Source organism: Gorilla gorilla, chromosome 3 (assembly GCF_029281585.2).
Source record: "Gorilla gorilla gorilla isolate KB3781 chromosome 3, NHGRI_mGorGor1-v2.1_pri, whole genome shotgun sequence".
NCBI classification, from domain to species: domain Eukaryota; kingdom Metazoa; phylum Chordata; class Mammalia; order Primates; family Hominidae; genus Gorilla; species Gorilla gorilla.
This window is the reverse complement of record NC_073227.2, coordinates 108,202,604-108,208,603: the sequence shown is the minus strand read 5'-3', so window position 1 is coordinate 108,208,603 and position 6,000 is coordinate 108,202,604. Positions and strand designations below refer to the sequence as shown.

Here is a 6,000-nt window from a genome sequence, read left to right as displayed (position 1 = left end):
ACCCATTTTCACATAAAATCACAAAGGACTAATTTTTTTAAACTGAAAGCTAATTGGTGATTTATATGCAGAGCATACAAAGGGTTTGTAGTAATTAGACCGTATGAATGCTTATGAATGTGTAACTGGAAAGCAAGCTGATTTTCTCACAGAATTATGTATATGGAAATTTACGGTTCCGAAATGAGTACATGCTTTTCTAAACAAGCTGGTGTAAGCCAGACAGAGAATCCTATGAGTAAAGACAGCCAATGAGTGTTTTTGGAGAATAGTTGGTATAGGGTAGAACACATATCAGGGAGAGCGATTAAGGCAGAAAAATTCATTTTGAATAAGATCATGGTTGACTTTGAATGTCAGATGAAAGATTTTCTAAGTAGTTTAATAGGTAACTGGAAACCATTACAGACTTAAGAATAGGGCATAGGATTGAGCTCAGGACAGAAAAATACTTCAGGAAAAAAGAACTTAATAGCCTGAGAATTGTCTGGATGCTGGCAGAAAGTGAAAATGTGTTAATTTTAGAATGGTTTAAAAGGAAAAAATAAGCCCTTTAAAAATAATTCTAAATAATAATTTAATCTTGATATTCTTATCTTGACTTGCTTAGTGTGTTTCATCTGAGTAAACTGCTACTTGGATTACCATCTGAATGTCTAATATGATAATGAGTAAATGGTAAACTTTGAGGTTTGCATTTATCTTGGTGAGTATTGGGAATATGGCAATGTGGTGGATATATATTGACTTGCTGTATATGAAATTATGAATAGTTCTACTTTAAAAAATCCCTTCACAAAATCAAAGCCTTTTGGAGGTAACAATACTATGGAATAACATTAATATTTATTTTTATTTATGTATTTATTATTTTTTTTTATTTTACTTTAAGTTCTGGGATACATGTGCAGAATGTGCAGGTTTGTTACATAGGTATACATGTGCCATGATGGTTTGCTGCGCCTATTGACCCGTCCATCGTCTAAGTTCCCTCCCCTTGCCCCCCAGCCCCCACAGGCCCTGGTATGTGTTGTTCCCCTCCCTGTGTCCATGTGTTCTCATTGTTCAACTCCCACTTATGGGTGAGAATGTGTGGTGTTTGGTTTTCTGTTCCTGTGTTAATTTGCTGAGGATGATGGCTTCCAGCTTTGTCCATGTCCCTGCAAAGGGCATGATCTCATTCCTTTTTATGGCTGCATAGTATTCCACGGTGTACATGTACAACATTTTCTTTATCCAGTCTATTATTGATGGGCATTTTGGTTGGTTCCATGTTTTTGCTATTGTAAATAGCGCTGCAATAAACATATGCGTGCATGTGTCTTAATAGTAGAATGATTTATATTCCTTTGGGTATATACCCAGTGATGGGATTGCTGGGTCAAATGGTATTTCTGGTTCTAGATACTTGAGGAATCTCCATACTGTCTTCCACAATGGTTGAACTAATTTACATTCCCACCAACAGTGTAAACGCGTTCCTATTTCTCCACAGCCTCACCAGCATCTATTGTTTCTTGACTTTTTAATAATTGCCATTCTGACTGGCATGAGATGGTATCTCATTGCGGTTTTGATCTGCATTTCTCTAATGATCAGTGATGTTCAGCTTTTTTTCATATGCTTGTTGGCCATGTAAATGTCTTCTTTTGAGAAGTGTCTATTCATATCCTTTGGCCACTTTTTGATGCAGTTGTTTGTTTTTTCTTGTAGATTTGTTTAAGTTTCTTGTAAATTTTGGATATTAGACCTTTGTTGGATGGGTAGATTGCAAAAATTTTCTCCCATTCTGTAGGTTGCCTGTTTACTCTGATGATAGTTTCTTTTGCTGTGCAGAAGCTCTTCAGTTTAATTAGATACGTTTCTCAATTTTGGCTTTTGTTGCCATTGCTTTTGGTGTTTTAGACATGAAGTCCTTGCCCATGCCTATGTCCTGAATGGTATTGCCTAGGTTTTCTTCTAGGGTTTTTATGGTTTTGGGTTTTACATTTAAGTCTTTAATCCATCTTTTTTTTTTTGCATAAGAACGGCATATTCTTTATTTTGCATTCTTTAATTTCAGAATGAAATTAAATGAAGAAAATAAAATAAACCACAATACACAACATCCAGTCCTGCTGTCAAGAGTAGAGAGGGAATGGGGCTTGACACCCTTAGTTTCCTGCCTTCAACACAAGGACAGGAGAGGGAAAAAAAACACTAGACACCAGCAGCCAGGTGGGACAGGGGCACTCGAGGCTGCAGTGGGAGCCATGGGGACACTATACAAGGGCACAAGTTTTCCAACTATGAACTCCTAACCTAATCGACTTCTTCCATGCGAGACACATCCTCATCACCCTCAAGAGGGGGGATCTCATCAGGAACTGCATCACTGGGTTCCTCTGCTGCCACTTCATCTTCATCAATACCTAGACCTAGCTTGATCATGTGGTAGATGTGGTTGGAGTGGGTCTGGGGATCCTCAAGGGAAAAGCCCGAAGATAGCAGGGCGGTTTCAAATAGCAGCACCACCAGGTCCTTAACTGCCTTATCATTCTTGCCGGCCTCAGCCTCCTGCCACAGTGTCTCCATGATGGGGTGGTCGGGGTTGATCTCCAGGTGCTTTTTGGCCATCATATAGCCCATGGTGGAGTTGTCCCGAAGTGCCTGGGCTTTCATGATCCGCTCCATATTGGCTGTCCAGCCGTAGGTGCTGGTCACAATGCAGCAGGGTGAAGACACAAGTCTATTGGAGATTGTCACCTTCTCAACCTTCTTATCTAAGATTTCTTTCATGAGCTTGCAGAGGTTCTCAAACTTTGCCTTGCTTTCTTCCATCTTCTTCTTCTCCTCCTCATCCTCAGGCAGCTCCAGACCCTCCTTGGTAACTGAGACCAGGCTTTTCCCATCAAACTCCTTGAGCTGCTGCACACAGTACTCGTCAATGAGCTCAGTCATATATACCACCTCGAAGCCCCGTTTCCGCACTCGCTCCACAAAAGCTGAGTTGGCCACCTGCTCTTTGCTCTCACCAGTGATGTAATAGATGGACTGCTGTGTCTCCTTCATGTGAGAAACATACTCTGACAGAGATGTCCTCTCATCTCCAGACTGGGAGGTGTGATAGCGCAGCAGCTAAGACAGGCGGCAGCGGTTAGTGGAGTCTTCGTGGATTCCAAGCTTGAGATTTTTAGAAAATGCCTCATAGAATTTCTTATAATCTCCTTGTCTTCTGCCAGCTCAGAGAAGAGCTCAAGGCACTTCTTAACAATGTTTTTGCGAATGACTTTCCAGATTTTCTCTGCTGGAGCATTTCTCGGGAGATGTTCAGGGGCAGATCCTCAGAGTCAACCACACCATGGATAAAATTGAGATACTCTGGTATCAACTCATCACGGCTGTCCATGATGAACACACGGCGGACATACAGTTTGATGTTGTTCTTTTTCTTCTTGTTCTCAAAAAGGTCAAAGGGAGCCCGACGAGGACTGAATAGCAATGCCCTGAATTCCAACTGACCTTCTACAGAAAAGTGCTTGACTGCCAAGTGGTCTTCCCAGTCACTGGTGAGGCTCTTATAGAATTCTCCATACTCCTCTTGGGTGATGTCATCATGGTTTCTGGTCCAAATAGGCTTGGTCTTGTTTAGTTCTTCCTAGTCAATGTATTTCTCTTTGATCTTCTTAGTTTTCTTCTTCTTATCCTTACCGCTGTCATCCTCCTCATCTGAACCCACATCTTCAATCTTGGGCTTTTCTTCGTCATCTTTATCTTCCTCTTCTTTCTCACCTTTCTCTTCCTCTGCCTCATCATCACTAATTTCCTTCTCTTGTTTCTTCTCCAAATAAAGGGTGATGGGATAGCCTATGAACTGAGAATGCTTCTTCACTACTTCTTTGACCCGCCTGTCTTCTAAGTACTCTGTCTGATCTTCTTTAAGATGGAGGATCACTTTGGTACCCCTGCCAATGGGCTCACAATGGTCCGCACGCACAGTGAAGGAACCTCCAGCAGAAGACTCCCAAGCATACTGTTCATCATCGTTGTGCTTTGTGATCACAACCACTTTCTCTGCCACCAGGTAGGCAGAATAAAAGCCAATACCAAACTGCCCAATCATGGAGATGTCTGCACCAGCCTGAAGAGCCTCCATGCATGCTTTAGTACCAGACTTGGCAATGGTTCTCAAATTATTTATGAGATCAGCTTTGGTCATGCCAATGCCTGTGTCTACCAAAGCCAAGGTATGTTCCTGAGGGTTGGGGATGATGTTAATTTTCAGCTCTTTACCACTGTCCAACTTCGAAGGGTCTGTCAGGCTCTTATAGCGAATCTTGTCCAAGGCATCAGAAGCATTAGAGATCAACTCCTGAAGGAAAATCTCCTTGTTGGAATAGAAGGTATTGATGATGAGGGATATGAGTTGGGCAATTTCTGCCTGAAAGGCAAAAGTCTCCACCTCCTCCTCTCCATGGTGCACTTCCTCAGGCATCTTGAAAAGAAAAGGCTTACACGTACTGGAGAGCAACGTGGGCTTGCTTTCTGATACCCAGGCAGCACCAACGCTGTGCTGGAGTGACTTGAGAGCATCTTTAATCCATCTTGAGTTAATTTTTGTATAAGGTGTAAGGAAGGGGTCCAGTTTCCGTTTTCTGCATATGGCTAGCCAGTTTTCCCAGCATCATTTATTGAATAGGAGATCTTTTCCCTGTTGCTTGTTTTTATCAGGTTTGTTGAAGATCAGATGGTTGTAGATGTGTGGTATTATTTCTGAGGTCTCTGCTCCATTCTATTGGTCTTTGTCTGTTTTGGTGCCAGTACCACACTGTTTTGGTTACTGCATTATTGTAGTATAGTTTGAAGTCAGGTAGCATGATGCCTCCAGCTTTGTTCTTTTTGGTTAGGATTGTCTTGGCTATACATGACCTTCTTTGATTCCAAATGAAATTTAAAGTAGTTCTTTTCTAATTCTGTGAAGAATGTCAATGGTAGTTTGATGAGAATAGCATCAAATCTATAAATTACTTTGGGCAGCATGGTCATTTTCACAATATTCATTCTTCCTATCCATGAGGATGGAATGTTTTTCCATTTGTTTGTGTTCACTCTTATTTTATTGAGCAGTGGTTCATGTTTCTCCTTGAAGAGGTCCTTCACATCCCATCTTAGCTGTATTCTTAGGTATTTTATTTTCTTGGTAGTGATTGTGTATAGGAGTGTGTTCATGATTTGGCTCTCTGCTTGTTTATTGTTGATGTGAGGAATGCTTTTGATTTTTGCACATTGATTTTGTATCCTGAGACTTTGCTGAAGTTGCTTATCAGCTTAAGGAGTTTTTGGGCTCAGATGGTGGGGTTTTCTAAATATAGGATCATGTCATCTGCAAACAGAGACAATTTCACTTCCTCTCTTCCTATTTGAATACTCTTTATTTATCTTGCCTGATTGCCCTGGCCAGAACTTCCAATACTATGTTGAATAGGAGTGGTGAGAGAGGACATCTGTGTCTTGTACCAGTTTTCAGAGGGAATGCTTCCAGCTTTTGTCAATTAAATATTATATTGGCTGTGGGTTTGTCATAGGTAGTTCTTATTATTTTGAGATATGTTCCATCAATACCTAGTTTATTGAAAGTTTTTAACCTGAAGAGATGTTGAATTTTATCAAAGGCCTTTTCTGCATCTATTGAGAAAATCATGTGGTTTTTGTCTTTGCTTCTGTTTATGTGATGGATTACATTTATTGATTTGCATATGTTGAACCAGCTTTGTATCCTAGGGATGCAGCTGACTTGATTGTGGTGGATAAGTTTTTTAATGTGCTGCTGGATTTGGTTTGCCAGTATTGTATTGAGGATTTTCACATCAATATTCATCAGGGATATTGGCCTGAAGTTTTCTTTTTTTGTTGTGTCTCTGGTAGGTTTTGGTATCAGGATGATGCTGGCTTCATAAAATGAGTTAGGGAGGAGTCCTTCCTTTTCAATTGTTTGGAATCATTTCAGGAGGAATGGTACCA

The 6,000-nt window shown here is 40.7% G+C and overlaps 1 pseudogene; it reads right to left on the bottom strand.

Moving 5' to 3' along the window:
* Positions 1-2,215: 2,215 nt before the first annotated feature.
* LOC101138188 (heat shock protein HSP 90-beta-like) lies at positions 2,216-4,493 on the bottom strand (annotated as a pseudogene).
* Positions 4,494-6,000: the final 1,507 nt, after the last annotated feature.